Source organism: Triturus cristatus, chromosome 7 (assembly GCF_964204655.1).
Source record: "Triturus cristatus chromosome 7, aTriCri1.1, whole genome shotgun sequence".
NCBI lineage: Eukaryota > Metazoa > Chordata > Amphibia > Caudata > Salamandridae > Triturus > Triturus cristatus.
Genome location: NC_140590.1, coordinates 415356284 through 415372179, shown reverse-complemented (window position 1 = coordinate 415372179; position 15896 = coordinate 415356284). Strand labels below are relative to the sequence as shown.

Below are 15896 nucleotides of genomic sequence, written 5' to 3'. Positions count from 1 at the left end.
GTACCAAAGGCGAGACCTATTGGCTATGTCAATGCTTGTTATTAATGTGAAGGACAGAACCATATACTAATTACAGCTTATGGTGGATGGACACTACAAGAAAGGTAGAATAGTCATCAGAAATAGTGAAGGAGAATATTTTGAAGGATCAGTGTGTTTACAAGAACTCGATACCAAGCGAGGAACTAAGATAGAGAAGTCGAAGGAAGGTGAATGGGTGAAAGTCGGGAAGGTTGGTAAGTTGCCTAAAGGGGAAAGTAAGTATGCAGAACCCTTGAGAGTGAAGAAGTGTTCGCAAAATTCTGCGAGGTTGAGTGATAATAGTGTGTGGCATATAAGTCTGATGGTAAAATGCAATGAGACCAATGGTGAGGAAATGGCGAAAGGATTGTATGAGAATTAATGGTTGTGGAAGGATGTGGTGGTGGAACATGAACGTGATTTGGAAGGATTGCAGGCAGAAAGGAGAGCCTCTGAAGAGACGGATAAGGATTGGGGAGGAAGGTATTAAGCTGGAACGAACCAGCTGATTAGGAAGGATCATTCACATTCTGAAAAAATAGATTAATTTTTTTATTGAAGTAGAATGGTATTCATTATTGATCCATGCATAGTTTAGCATCATTGAATACAACTATTATTATGATATCATGCTTAAGTATACCTAAAGGAACTGGTTTATAGTATGATTTTATGCCTTTATTTAGGAAGGTATTCATCTACATTTTAAGTAACGTTCAATACAGCTCAAGTGTTTTATCAATGTTTTTATTGGGCTGATTGTTTCTTTTGTTTGGGTGTATAAAGAGGAAGGATGTGTGGTGTTGCTGCCTGCGTGCAACAGAGTGTGTGAGGTTATGATGTAGTATGGAATGGGGGATGTGAGAAGGTTCTGTGGAGGGCAGTTGGAAAAGAAGGTATGCGCACGAGAGGTGCGCTTCTCTGCTGCTGCAGAGCTAAGAATAAAGGAATTATTTACTCTTTCTGGAGTTTGTATCTAATCTACAGAAAAATTCTAGCACTCACGGCAGAACGGATAAAAACTCAAGTTCACCAGTATCCGAAATCACTAAATGCCCATGGAGTTAGAAATGACCCGGAGGGGTTTCCAAGAAACTAAATCTTAGACAGCAGGTTGACGGCACAACAAGAGCAATATTTGTGCCATGGATGCCTGCATAGATCGGTATAGACCTAGTCCACTGCATTTTACAATTCTCAGGCTCATATCCACTACTATGCAATGCTCCTTCCCGACCCTATGCCATTTCAATTTGCCTCAACTCCCAGAGTTTTTTGGGAGTGAAACTGAAGATTTTGCAGCAGACTCAAAATGCTCGGCGCAACATAGGAACGAAAAGAGGCTTGAGGGATAAGCGCTGCCAGTGTGCGCTTTACCTTGCTTACTGTAAAAACGTCTGCATCTGTTCCGCCTCTGCCAACGAAGCTTTATAAATTATTAATATAAAAAAGTCAAAACACTTCAAATAAATCTGAAGTACGTTTCAATAAGCATTACCAAAGCTGCCAATTATTTTTCTGCTATTAAATGGCACTGATTTGCCGAGAAACATACTTAACTGTTATTGTGTACGAGAATAATCAACATTCTCAAACTTGCCAAACCATCAATTTTAGTGATACTCCCATTACGTGTTTAACAAGATAAAAAAAAGCATAAAGGTCGTTTTTCCTTCTTAAAATAAAGATACAAAAAGCTGGGCTCACCTAAGCTAATGGCATTTGCAGCTTGTTTTACTGCTAAATAGATGTCAATTACACTGAAAAGGCATCTAAAACTGTTTAACTACACGATGTAGATTGTCGTTTAACACTACGTTTGGGATTACCATGGTACTCGCCCCGTACTTCTGCCCTTTAAGTCCACAGATAAACACACAAACCATGTGCAGTAGTGATTGACGTCAGCAGTTGCCTAGTAACAGCACTTGATACAAATGTGGCGGTGCCATAACTTTGTGAATTGAAACAGAATGACAGCAGGCAAGGCTTGAACAGAACATCAGCGAAAGGATATTATACACTGAAACAAGGGTTCTTTTTAACCGAACATTTTCTTAAACGTGCATGGAATGTTAATCTGCACGAATACCTTACTGATCACGCTCATTGGAACATGTAATGTGTATTTCCTTATTTTTTTTTGTTTCTAAAAAATCAAATCACATCATAATTTAATACTTTAAGATTCATTTTGAAACACAAATGTGTTTATTAATCATTGCATAGAGGAACAAACTTTGGTAAAGCCTTTGGGTCCTTTTCGCGTTGACAATGATTTTTAGGCATATTGCACAGCACTCTCGACGCTGTGCAGCATGGCTAAAGGAAACCTAAAAATAGCGCTATGAACATGTATGCACGTGTCTACAAAATGATGCAAGAATTAAAAAAAAAAAAATAACGAGATGGTTTAGTACATAAAATAAGAAGTGGTAGAACAATTTCTTTGAAGTGCGGAAGGAAGGACATAACACAGAGCACCCCATTGGGAGGAGAATACATGAAAGTGAGATCTGGAGAGAATGGGGGAAATGAGCAACATGTGCGGACATTGAAAGAAGTACACAAGGGAGAGCTGGAAAGCGAAGACACTCGTTAATTGCTTTATCCAAAAGAAAACAAGCATTGGTCGCGGGGAATGCAAAGATGGGGGCTGCTGTAGGAGAGAGAGGCGGAGGCGCGCACACGCGTGCAGGCAAACACACGAGTGGTGCGCGCGCACCAGTGCCCGAAGTGAAAGTAATTGCACGTTCACGCGAGCGTGAACGCAAGCATTAGGCCAGCAAATGCCGGTGGGAAGCACTTCCAAATCCCACTTACAAAAGTCGAGCAACAGCGCATGCGCTGCTGTAGGCTCGACCTAAAAAATTTGAAAGTATCAGACCATAAAGGGAAACGCTTCACAAGACCCAATTTACTTTCCATGGGATTCAACCATTTGTTCTTCTATAGTAACTCAGGGAGGAGATGTATGGACCTTCAGCAGAAGTGTCATGCTAAGTATGCCTTCTGCTTCAGATGCCAGCTGAATCAACACAGCAGATTGCCATAAATGCCTTGTGTGCCCAAGCTTGTGCTTTGATGCAATATTTGGTATGCAGGAGATAAAATTAAACAAAAAAAAACAGTCTGGTCTTCTGCCATACCAAAGCTAAAATATCAAACTTTCTATGCTTTTACATACTAACTTCGAGGAATGAGGGAGAGGTATTGAGGGTGTGAAGCAGCACACAAGGAAGAGAACTTAATACAACAAGCATTGGCATAGCCAATAGGTTTCGCCTTTGGGACCTTATAAGTGTTTAGCCATGCAACAGTTGATGTTGTTGCACCAAGGATATTGTGCTGCATGACTAAATACTGTTTTACATTTGTGCTGTCGTTGGATTTTTTCTGACCTTTGTCCAAAGCATTTCTTTTAATCCCTGAATCTTGTTTGGATTGCGTCGAGGAATTTCTAATTTTCAGTTCTGGTAGGTTATTTTTAGTTAATGCGTTTGTGTCAGCACTATTTCTTGGTTTGTCTGTTTGATGTCCGTTGATTCGTTAGTTAATTTGAGGTGTTCCATGAAGTAATTTGTCCTTCAGTTTTCTCGTTCTCATCCATCGTTGCTTGATTTGTCTGTTTGCTCGGGAGTTCCGCAACTGTTTGTGTTTTTTTTTGTTTCAAAGATATGAAACCATCTCTTCCCAGTGTTAGCATCATTCTTTATACTTTGGTTGTTCTTTCTGGATGTCCTCGCTCGTTTCTTCGGTCTTTTAGTTTGCAATCATTTTTCAGATTTACCTTGGTCTTCTACTGGGTCAGGAGGTTGTTTTGCTTGCACGCTATTGTTGTCTTCAGTTCCCGGTGATCCCTTGCATCTCTGTTTTTAACCAGTGCATTTAATTGCTGTTTTACATGTTCACTCTTGGTGTCTTTTACTCCAGGTCCTACATTTGAAATCTCAGCCATTTCAGGTATGACTAGTGTTTTTGATTGCTCTGGGGAGAGATTTGTTGATTTGGCTGTTGTATCATGTTTGTGTATTTTGTACTTTTTATCTGATCAGTTCGCTTGCATTTCGTTTAGGATACTTTTTAGGATGGCCGGTATTATACTCAGTTTATCTATTATTGGGCCACATGTACACTCCCCAAATGCTGCTGTGTTTGTTCCCTGATCCTTGATTATTAAGTCCGCAAGTGTTTCCAGCTTTGCATTGTAGGAGAGTAGGATCTGCCTCTTATGGTTACCCCCACTTTTTGCTTGTGTTTCACTGTTTTTAAACTTTAGTCTGGCTGGGACCCTGATATTCAGGGCCCCAGCCTAGCTGCTTCCTCTCTAAATTGATTACATGTACTTTAGCTACACCACAAATTGGATCCTGAGGTACCCTTGTGAGTCCCTAGTATATGGTATACTATGTACCCAGGGCATAGGTACCCCAGAGGTCTACCAGGGGCTGAAGCATGTATTATGCCACCCCTGGACAGCCACCCAAAATGACACCACAGGTCTGCTACTGCAACCTGGGTAAGGTGGTGCATGCACCCCTTACTGAGGTATAGGTTCACTATACCTCACCTATCACTCCACATACAAACATATCAGTCACTCCTATGGCAGGCCTTAACAATCCTGAAGGCAGAGTGCTTGGTTATATGTGAGAGGGTGCCCAGGCATGAGCTGAGCCCCTCTGCAGCCTTCGGAATCTCTTCTCCGGGGTTGTGAGTGGTGCAGCCTGACCATATACTCTTAAGTGCATTATAACCAAACAGTAAATGCTAACTTTGGACTGGCTGCACGGAAACATGTCCTGTTTGGTGTCAAACACCTTGGAATCATACCCCCACACCAGTAACTGGTGTGGGAGTATGATCCCACTCTTCTAGAGGGAGAGACATGGCAGTACTGGTATACCCGGTAGAAACTTAACAGAGCCCTGGCATCTCAAAATGGATGCTGCAGCCACAGACACAAGTCTGGCCTCCTTCTGCTGACCGAAACTCCGGCAGGGGAGGCCTGGACAAAAGGTTTCCTGTCACAGGGAGGTGTAATCACCTCCCAGACAGGCTGATGTGTATTGGGGCCAGGTGGGAGCACTGTCTGAGTGCCTCGAAGTCCTGCACTGGGGGCACATTTGTTGTCCCTGTGCATAGTCCAGCTCAAACCAGTTCAGGGGCTTCCAGACCCTGCTCTGGCGCGAAACTGGACCAAGGAAATGGGTGTAGCCACCCATCTTTCCAAACCCTCCCATAGGTGGGTCCCCAGAGCTAGTCCAACCCCTTCCTTAGGTATAAGTAAGGAACCTCTGTAACCAGAACTTTAGATATCCCTGGACGAAACTCTGAAGCTGAATCCTGGAACTTTGACGCTCTACTAAAGACTAGAGGGCTGAAAAAATCTCCCTTGGGGTCAAGGAGTGACTCCCCTGCTTGGCAGGCACCAACGAAGCATCTTGCCGGTCTGCATTTCTAAAGCTCCCACTGGACTCCGAAGTATTTGCAGCCCAGGAAGAAGATTTCCAGACATCTCAGAGCAAAGCTGAGACCCGCAGCCCTCGTGAGTAGCGTCGAACCTGGTCACCGTGTACTTTTGCAAGTGCATTGACTTCTCGTCGCCTCTTGAAGTCGTGCTTGGGGTTACTAGTAGCCCCCTCCTCGAGCAGAGAATCCACTGAAGATTGTTGGCCTAGTCACTCCGAGTGACCCGTGGGCCGCCATTTTGTGTTTCCTCTTGAGGTCCCTTCACGATCCATGGTCCGTCAGGTGGTGGGTCCCTGTGAAGGTAACTTTCATTTTCCTTGGGCTTCCATGGTTGCTCCAGACGGGCCCTGACTTCTTACTAAGTGGTGAGTCCCTCAGACCTTTGCAGGTCTGCACTGAAGCATCTTTCTCCTTTCTGCATGGGTTGCTGTTGCCAAGGCTTGTTGTGTCCCATCCGGGCACCGACACTGCAACACCTGACATCCTTTGTGCGACAGCTAGAATCCAGCTCCTGGTCATCCTCGACGCCTCCTGGTCCTCGTGGCTGAAGAGTCAAGCTTCCCCTTCTTCACCTGAAACACCAGACATCGGTGGGCATTCGCCTATCGTCTTCCTGGTCGCTGGCAAGTGACCCAGACTCTGCCCCCTCTGCTTTCAGGTTCTTCTCATCTTCGATAGATGCTTGGATCTCTTCGGACACTTCGCATCTTCCCGGCAGCAGCACTTCTTTGCCAGCTCTCATTGAAATCGACGACGCGACCCGACACCATTTGACACCTATGCACCCGGCTTCCATGGGTGAGGTAACATGAGTACTCCAGTGCTCCCGTGGGTGTTGACCCTAGAACTTCCTAAGTCCCAAAGGGTTTTGTCCTAGTTTGTTTCTAAGTGTCCCTAACCTTTAAAAATCTAACCACAACTTTTCCCATAGAAGCTAACGGAAGCTCGCGGCTGTGTTCTCACACTGCACACGGCCCCTTGGGTCCCCTGTGTCACTACCTTGGGTGGTTTCTTGGGGTCCCAGCGATTCTACAGGCTCTAGACCTTGTGTCTAGTTAAGTCGTGGTTCTTATACCACTATTTTACTATATGGTTTGGCTCGCCCCTAGGGCCTGACGTGTATTTGTGCTATTTTACTGTCATATTTGAAGTGCAACTTATGTGTTTTGACCTCTAGTCTTATAAAGAGACTAGGAGGGTGTGTTTAGAAATAAATACATATATTATATATATATGCCTGGTGTGGTTGTCTTTAGCCATTCAAGAGATTATAGACTGGTAAAACAAGCTGCTTTACATTCCTTCAAGACTTAGCCTGAAGGCTGCTCTCCATAGCTACCACTAGGATAGCTTTCAATAAAGGTTGACTTTAACCTATCATCAATAAGTGGTTGTTTGGACTGGTACAGGGTGCCCACTATAATTAGTGGACAGCATATACCAGGCCAACTTCTCACATGCATTTATTCCGACAATATATGAAGCTATAATGTTCATTAGATCTATTTGTGTGTCCAGCTTATCCGATTGCAAATTGAGGACTGTTCTTTTAGTTTCTAGCACATTTGAGAGTGAGGTACATGATGTCTGGTATTTCTCTGCTTTTGTCTCAGGTATAGACCCCTCCTTTTTGTGTTCTTTAAAATGTGATCACGTCCCTTTGTTTTATCTGTCATTGTTGTTTTGTTCTCTGTTGTTTTATTCTCTGTCACTCCTGTTTCTTTGGGACTAGAGTGTGTCTTTATTATGGGGTTGAATACTTTTTCGTCCAGATTATACCTCTTCCAATTCTGATTTTGTGTTGCCTGCTCCAGTGTACTAGATTGCTCAATAATTGACTGTGAACATCCTTGTGTTGAATATCCCTGTGTTGTATCACTGATTGCCTTATTCATCACTGATTGATTCAGGGTTTTGACCTCTAACGCCTGTAGTAAGTCTGTATTACTTATTAACAATATTGAGTGAAACCACGAGTTGTTGGATTGCGCGATTGGAGACTGGGGATTATCAGGGATGTCGAGCTGTATGTCTTCGACTTCTTTACGTTTGTTTGGATGTTCTCATATTTAACACTGATTTAGGTGTGGAATGTGGACAATCAGAAGCATGTACTTGTGCCTGAATCACTAGCTGACTGCTGTTGACCTGATCCTGGCCAGCCACTTTTTCTATATATTCTGGGGCAGATTTACAAGAAAGTGACGCATCTGTAGAGATGCGACACTTTCCCTGCGCCAACATGCAAAACCCTTGCGTACAATACGGCGCACCATGGCGCAAGGATTGACAGATGCGTCAGAAATTCTGACGCATCTGTTGACGGAAAAGTCAAGCATTGCTGGAGTCGTGTCGCAAGCACGACACAACTCCAGCAATGCTCAGGGGCGCCCTATGCCTAACATGATGCGTCACCCCTTACGCCTGCTTCACGCAGGCGCAGAGTTTTGACGCAGCATGGACGTAAAAGTGACTCAGTGAAATCTTGTAGATTTCAATGCGTCACTTTTGCGGGGCTTCCTGCGATGGAACGCCCACCCTGCGTACATTAAACCTGACGCAGGTGGCTTCTTGGTGGCTTGTTCTGTTGTTTTTTGTGCCACTTGTTTTCTGAGTCTCCCTTACCTCATTTTCTATTCTTGATAGTTATAGAATGGTTTACAGTTATTTTCTCCTTGCTATCTTAATGGGCGGTGTCCTATCAGTCGGGCTGAGCCCGGCTAGGCTTTTGTAGCTTTAGTCCACTCCATTGCTATATTCAAAATGGATATTGATATTGGTATGGATATTACAATTGGTATTGATTTGTTTACTGGTTGTGGATTAGATTATGTGGTTACTTTGTAGCATGATTATCAGGGTCAGCCCCTTGTCTTGCTGGGTTTCCGAGTGTCTGTTCCCCCTGGTTGTGCTGTTCTCGCTGTCCACACTATTGGTGGATAATCGAAAGCAAGAAGCAGACCTGTCGCTGTTCTCTCTGGTTGGGCTGGTCACACTGCTGGCGGGTACTCAGAGGCAGGAACCTTAGCAGGCACTTGAAAAGCCGTCCTCCGCTCTGCGCAGTATCCACTGCCCCGTGGTTGCCAGGCGATTGTTCTTTACACTGTGTATTATCAGGCACTTGCCCTCCTTGTGCTGATTCAAGCTAAAGCGCACTGTGTTATTTCTGAAATAAACCGGAAAGCAATGGCTTGTGGCAGCGGTCGTGACACTACTACTGTGTGTCACTATTTACTGCAGGCTGCTGTATTGTCTATGCTATATTATGCCTGCTGCCCTAGAAATATTGGAGTCTTGGAGTCTTTATAGTGTGCGCACAACGTGACACTTACGCCTCTCAATCACTGCCAACATCCCCCTCTACCCATTTCTTTGTCCTACTCATAAATTGACAGAATCCGGTTATATTGTCCAAGGCATAGATTTATTCATATCAAACAGGATAATTCAACATAACCACTAATAGAGTATAAGTATCCTACTTGGGTACATAAAGTTAACATGCTTCACACATTAGCTTCCTTTATATGACCAAGGCACAAAGACATTAAAATAGACATTACATTTTCAGCATAGCATCAAGCTGTCCATTCTCAAGAACACTCTACCGCGCACCTTATGCTGGCAGGCCATAATGCGCTACAGCAAACAGTTGCATTACCTGAACCAGGGCTCCGCTTAACGCACCGGCCCTCAGAGGTACCTGAACAATGGCAATACCTTCCGCATACACATATCATAGGCACCATACAATTGTAATTGTCGTCACAGATGAGCATAGCATTCCGCTGTTCATAGTTTAGAATCCTCTGCTGCGCACATTGTGCCGGCAGGCCACAACGTGCCACAACAAACAGTTGCCTTACTTGAAAACCAGGGCTCCGCATAGCGCACCGGCCCACCGAGGTACCTGAATACGGGCAGCCTCCCCAAGATTCATCTCAGTCCTTAAGTGACGTGTTCGGGTGGTAGAGTTGAGAACCACCGGCAGGCCGGCCCCCTTTCTCCGCCAATCCACTAAACACTTCGATCCTACCCCGTCATGGGGTCCATCCAGTCACTCAACCTCCCTTGTTGAGCATGTCCCTTGTTGTTAACTGTCAGTGCTCCGCATCCCTAAAAATAAAAGGTTGGGTGGGTGGGTGGCTTTCCGGCGCCTCAGCTTCGCAGGTCCAGGGAGACAAAGAGGGGGATCACCACGAGGCACTGCCTTAAATACCTGAATCCTTAGGATTCGGTTTTGTTTCGGCCCTCTGACCCATCCGGAAACCGCAACGTCACCATCCCCTCCTCAAACCTGCCTCTCAGATGTCTGCTTGGTTCCGTGGCGCAACTAATGGCGCCCCTCCTCTAGGCGCGGGGGGCGCCTGCTCATAGTGTGCGCACAACGTGACACTTAAGCCTCTCAACCACTGCCAACATTCCCCTCTACCCATTTCTTTGTCCTACTCATGAACTGACAGAATCCGATTATACTGTCCAAGGCGTAGATTTATTCATATCAAACAGGATAATTCAACATAACCACTACTAGAGTATAAGTATCCTACTTGGGTACATAAAGTTATACATGCTTCACACGTTAGCTTCCTTCATATGATCAAGGCACAAAGACATTAAAATAGACATTACATTTTCAGCATATCATCAAGCTGTCCATTCTCATGAACACTCTACTGTGCACCTTATGCCGGCAGGCCATAACGCGCTACAGCAAACAGTTGCATTACCTGAACACAGGCAGCCTCCCCAAGATTCATCTCAGTCCTTAAGTGACGTGTTCGGGTGGTAGAGTTGAGGACCACCGGCAAGCCGGCCCCCTTTCTCCGCCAATCCACTAAACACTTCGATCCTACCCCATCATGGGGTCCATCCAGTCACTCAACCTCCCTTGTTGAGCATGTCCCATTTTGTAAACTGTCAGCGCTCCGCCACAGGGAGAGAAGCTCCCCGGCGCACACGCCCACCCCCCCGCTGGCGCTGACTGTGCTCTAGTAGCGCCCCCAGTATTGTGCAGATGAATATCTCAATTCCTTTCACCAACAGATGCCCACCGTTGTGATGGAACAACTCAGTTTTTACCGGATGTAGCAAATTGTGCCGGATTGTACCCACGGAAGAGCCCCTTGAAAGTTAATGTATTGAGGAGTTCAGCTTTCATACCGAGTTATTAATGGCCTTAGCCGAAGCACCGCCAAGCCACACTGCCCTGGGTATTACCTCTTACCACAATATCAGAGCAGTCGGTAAGTACTGCCGAATCCTAGATAGGACTGAAAATAAAGTTTCTCGTACTCCTTGTCTGCCTAGGGGCAGCATGTCGTTCCCACCTACGTGCATAACTAGAATGACTGGGCGAGGCATCACTTCGGATTCTACCACTTGTTGAAGCCGGACAAAGAGATCCTGTAACCGCAGACCCCGCACCCCCAGCCAGTGATGCACAAACCAGGCGGCCCCTTGTGCTGCCTCCAAACTGGACCCGTGAAATTGCTGTTCCGCACTGCAAATCAAGGAATGCCCACACCAACACACATGTATAGGTTTTCGGTAAACAACTGCAATAGAGAAATAAATGGTTTTAAGACCATGATTGATAGGCACCCTGGGCATCATTCTTCCCTTACACCAGACTTGGCCGAATATACCGCTGAAAACATTCTGACTGCCAACGCCCCACTTTTTTGATTGCATCAGCTGACAAACCTATTGCAGCTGCTGTAGTGGCTGCCCCTATTCGGAAGGAGTGGGAGCTAAACTGCATGAAATCCTCCCCTAGGTATCGTAACACCTTCCTACATACCTGGATAAACTGATATCTTGTCTCTGGCACACCATCCCTGTGCACTAAAAGCCTGGTTGAGGCCACCACTGGGCGGACCTTAAGGTATTCTTTTGTGAGTTCAACTGGACAATATGCTACCTGATGGGCCGCATATAATTTAACCCATGTGCCCCTTCCACGCGAATCAGTTTTTGACCGCCGGATCCTTATGTGGACCGTTCCCTCTTCTAGTAAGACATCCACCAGTTCTAAGCCACTCTCACCTTGTTTGTATGCGGCCACCAACTCAGAGACCAGCAATGCCCCAAAAAAGGCGAGAAAGAATGCCAGACTCAATAACTTAACCTCATATTGACAAAGGCACACCCACTGTAGGGCCCCCACCAGTCTACCCAACTTCTCTACATTGATAGGTCACCTAGTGTCCTGTATTCCAGGCACCAAACGTTCCCAACCCCTGATGGCCTTTTGCACCCTAAAATCTTTAGTGGGATCTCTAATACCATGCAACCCCGCAAAGAAAGCGATGGCAGACAATTGCCTACGCGCTGACAAAAGTGACTTTCCTTGCTGCTTCTGGGCCACCAGAAAACCCAGTACGCCTTCCGGTGTGAATCTGTTTTGTTCTGCGCCTGTGACGAACGTCGCACTGTACACCTCCCAAGCCTTCTCGTACATACGTTTTGTCTGGGGTGCCAATGATACTGTAATTAGGTGTGCGGCAATCGGGCACCAAGCCTCAATAACTCCTCTGGGAATTCCGTCATCAGTTCGTCTGCTTGCGGCCACCGTGCCCTGAACTCTGCCATCTTCAATTGAGACAAAGTGTCCGCCACTGTATTATCCACACCAGGTACATGTTTGGCAGCAAAAGACATGTTATGCAAGAGACACAGACGAATAAGAGTTTTCAACAACCGCAGCACCAACGGGTATTCCGCGCTCTGATTATTAATGGCCATCACCGCCGACATACTGTCGGACCAGAAAATTACTTTTGTGTTCACAAAATTGCCCCCCAGATGTGTAAGGCGACAATGATAGGAAACAATTCCAGAAAGGTGACATTGCGTGTAAGCCCAGAAGTAACCCATACCTCCGGCCAATGCTTCATGCACCACCTACTGCCCAATACTGCTCCAAAACCAATACTGCCCGCCGCATCAGTATAGAGGGCTAACTCACTGTTGCTGCACGCTGGCTGCTGCAATAACAGTGTTCCATTGAAGCTGTCTAAGGACCCTCGCCATGACTCCAAGTCCTCTCTGGCATCTGCTGACAACCTCGTGTGATGGTGCTTAGCCCGCAGGCCGGACATCGCTCTTGCTATGGCATTTAAAAAGACTCTCTCCATGGGAATCACTCTTAAGGCAAAGTTCAATTGGCCTACTAAGACCTGCAGTTGATGTAAGGTAACCTTCTTGACTGAAATGCAGGCGTTAACCGCCTCCCTGAATGCCCTCACCTTCTCTTGTGGCAACCTACACTCTCCTGCCACTGAGTCAATTTCAATCACCAGGAAACATAAACGGATAGTAGGGCCTTCTGTCTTGTCCTCAGCTAATGGAACACCCAGTGCCTGGGCAAGCTTCCGGAAACCTTGCAGCGCCCTCCCACACACCTCATCACCCGGGGTCCCCATGAACAAGAAGGCATCTAGGTAGTGCACCACATCGTCCGATGACACCAAGTCCTTCACCGCCCATTCCAGGAATCTGCTGAATGTCTCAGATACTGAGCACGCTATGGAAAATCCCATGGGCATACACAAGTCCATAAAGAACTGTCCCCCAAAAGTGAAACCCAGCAAGCGAGTATCCTCTGTGTGTATGGGAAGAAGGCGGAAGGCGGCCTCAATGTCTGATTTTGCCATTAGCGGCCCTTTGCCTAAACTCTGTAATTTCACAATGGCCTCGTCAAAGGTGGTGTACCGCACTGTGCAAAGGGCCTGGTCCAAACCATCATTTACTGAGAGCCCATTAGGGTGAGACAGATTATGGATCAAGCAAAATTTGCCTGGCTCTTTCTTTGACACTAACCCCAGGGGTAAATACACGAAAGATTCACAAGATGGAGAACTAAAAGAACCAGCCACCCTGCCCGCGAACACCTCCCCAATAATCTTGTCCCAGATCAACTCCCGCTGTTGCAGTACCGACTGTTGATTCTTTGGCAGAACTGGTGAAGGGGGTGCACTGGAAGGAATGCGGAACCCATCCTTGAAACCATAATACAACCTGTAAGCATCTTCATGATTATTGTATTTACTGAGTAGGTGCGTGGGAACATGCATGCGGATTGGTGAAGGACGCCCGGTATTATTGCTTGGGCAATATGCTCTTAAAGGGTGTGCGCTCTCTTGACTTGCCCTGTTTTTTAAAGCACTTGAACTCCGGATGTCCCTGTCCCCCACAGAATGAGCAAATTTGTTTAAACTTACAGGCTGGCCCTTTGCTGCATTCCTTCTTGTTGTACTGCCAACAGGCCAATTTTTTGTCCCCCAAAGTTTTGTTGAAACGAAAGGACTGAGTTGTCTTCCCAGGTGCCCAAGTCATATTAAACTCAGCATGCCAAATATTGATTTCCCTTTGGTCCCATGCTATCTCAGGCCTGACAGTTTTCATCTGCCTAATTTAGTGTCGTACTGCATCCAAGCAGATCTTTGGAACTCGGAGGCCGCCCCATGTATGAGGGACATGTATCCAAACAATTGTGGGGCTAATGATGGTGTCTTCTCAGTTAAGATCGCTGCATAAATAGAAAACCCTGTTACCCAGTTCCGCAGGGACCACTCCACCCACACCGTTTTTGGCTTAAACTCACTCTCTTTAACTGTTTTGGGATGACTTGGGACTACCCCCGCATTGATCAGATCAAAACATTCACAAATTCACCCTTGTCAATTTTCTCTCTTGTCTCCGATGGAACATGCCATGCAATCGCGGAAGGGGGGCCAGCACCAATGACGTTGATCCAAATATTAAAGAGGTCACCACTGGTGGGGTTTGGACTACACTCGCTCCCGCTGCATGTAGTGTGGTAGTAGGCTGTCCTACCCCCAGGCCCGCTGTTATTGGAGTCCCACAGGTCTGTGACCACACTTGTGCCGCCACCGCCCGTTGTGGACCTGTTACTAACTGCGGGCCGTGACATGCTGCAGCTGCCCCCCCCAACACCACTGGGGCCTGATGGGCAACCGATGACCCCGCCGTTTGCAAACCCCTTTGGGGTCCTGAAGGCACCCCGATAGTACCATTAAGCCTGCCATATTGCCCGGGGGCTGTGGAGCCGGAGCGCTACCTGCTGCCTGTGATGCCACTGGCGCACCCCCCACCTGAGGTGCCCCCACAGACGCAGCTGTCGTGGATATTGCTATGATGCTCTGCCCCACCGCCCCCACTGTCATATTGAGCACGGGCCCCTGTGCTGCTTGATTTGCACTACGCGTTGCCATGTCTCGAGTGTTTGACTCACCCCCACAGCTGCCAGCATCGCTCTGTAATACTGAAAGCATTTATTTTGCGATTAAAAGGTACACATAAAGAAACACTCTACTACGGCTCTCCAAAATCTGCCACCATGGCTCCGACCATTAGAGCGTGTGCATGCACCCGCACGGGAGAGCTTGTGTGTAAACAGTGACATCGGACTCCGAAAACATAAACACGGCAATCAATGGAAGCAGAAACCAAAGGAAATGAAATGCCACATCACTACTACAGCTCCGGGGTGATTATTTCAATGTGTAAACTCTGTTAAGCAATCCCCACTTTGATCACTACGCTGGCCCCCCTGAACCCACCGCTTTGCCCTCCTTGGGCCGACAACCGGAACCCGCACTCCTTCTGTGTTTTCCGGCGCCTCAGCTTCACACGTCCAGGGAGACAAAGAGGAGGATCACCACGAGGCACTGCCTTAAATACCTGAACCCTTAGGATTCGGTTTCGTTTTGGCCCTCTGACCCATCCGGAAACCGCAACGTCACCGTCCCCCTCCTCAAACCTGGCTCTCAGATGTCTGCTTGGTCCCGTGGTGCAACTAAGGGCACCCCTCCTCTAGGCACGGGGGGCGCCTGCTCAGTTCTTTTACAGTTCTTATAGTTCTTTTATAGCAGATTGATTCCTGTCATGTGTATATCCTCCACTGTCTGCTGTCCGCAAGACACTCTCTGCACGTGCTCATGTACTGGGTAAGAGCTACTAGCCATTAGCCGCTAGCCTTTAGTTACCACTGCACCTCCACACCAGACTGGAAGTTCAGCCTGACTAAACACTTCTGGCTTGACTGCCTGGTCCTGAGCCTGAGCAGGGTCAAGGGCCCCTGGTTGCCCCTTAGAGGTTGCGTGGTAATTACTGTTTTATCCCAATTGGGGGGGGGGGGTTCAGGCGATAGTGCACCACTGGGACAATTCTGCAACTCCTGTCATTGCATCCCGTGAAGGTGGATGTGGTCGGAGCAGGACGAGCAGGGCAGGGCATGAGCTCAGCAGAACAGGCGGGGTGGAGTGGCCCTCGCTGTTCGTGCAAGCCAAGCTGACCTAACTTCGGCCACTTCCGCATGGCCGGGAGGAATTCGCGGCACTAGCCTCACCGCTGCCTGCACTGCCCATTTGCCCCCC

General features: G+C 47.0%; 1 protein-coding gene across 1 annotated transcript in view; it reads right to left on the bottom strand.

Moving 5' to 3' along the window:
* The window catches only part of LOC146809832 (histo-blood group ABO system transferase-like), a 944014-nt gene extending 928841 nt beyond the window's left edge, over positions 1–15173 (bottom strand). The window contains exon 1 of the mRNA XM_085616683.1: positions 15081–15173. The gene's annotated coding sequence lies outside the window, so the exon portion shown is untranslated. The remainder of the gene's footprint in view (positions 1–15080) is intronic.
* Between the last annotated feature and the right edge of the window lie 723 nt (positions 15174–15896).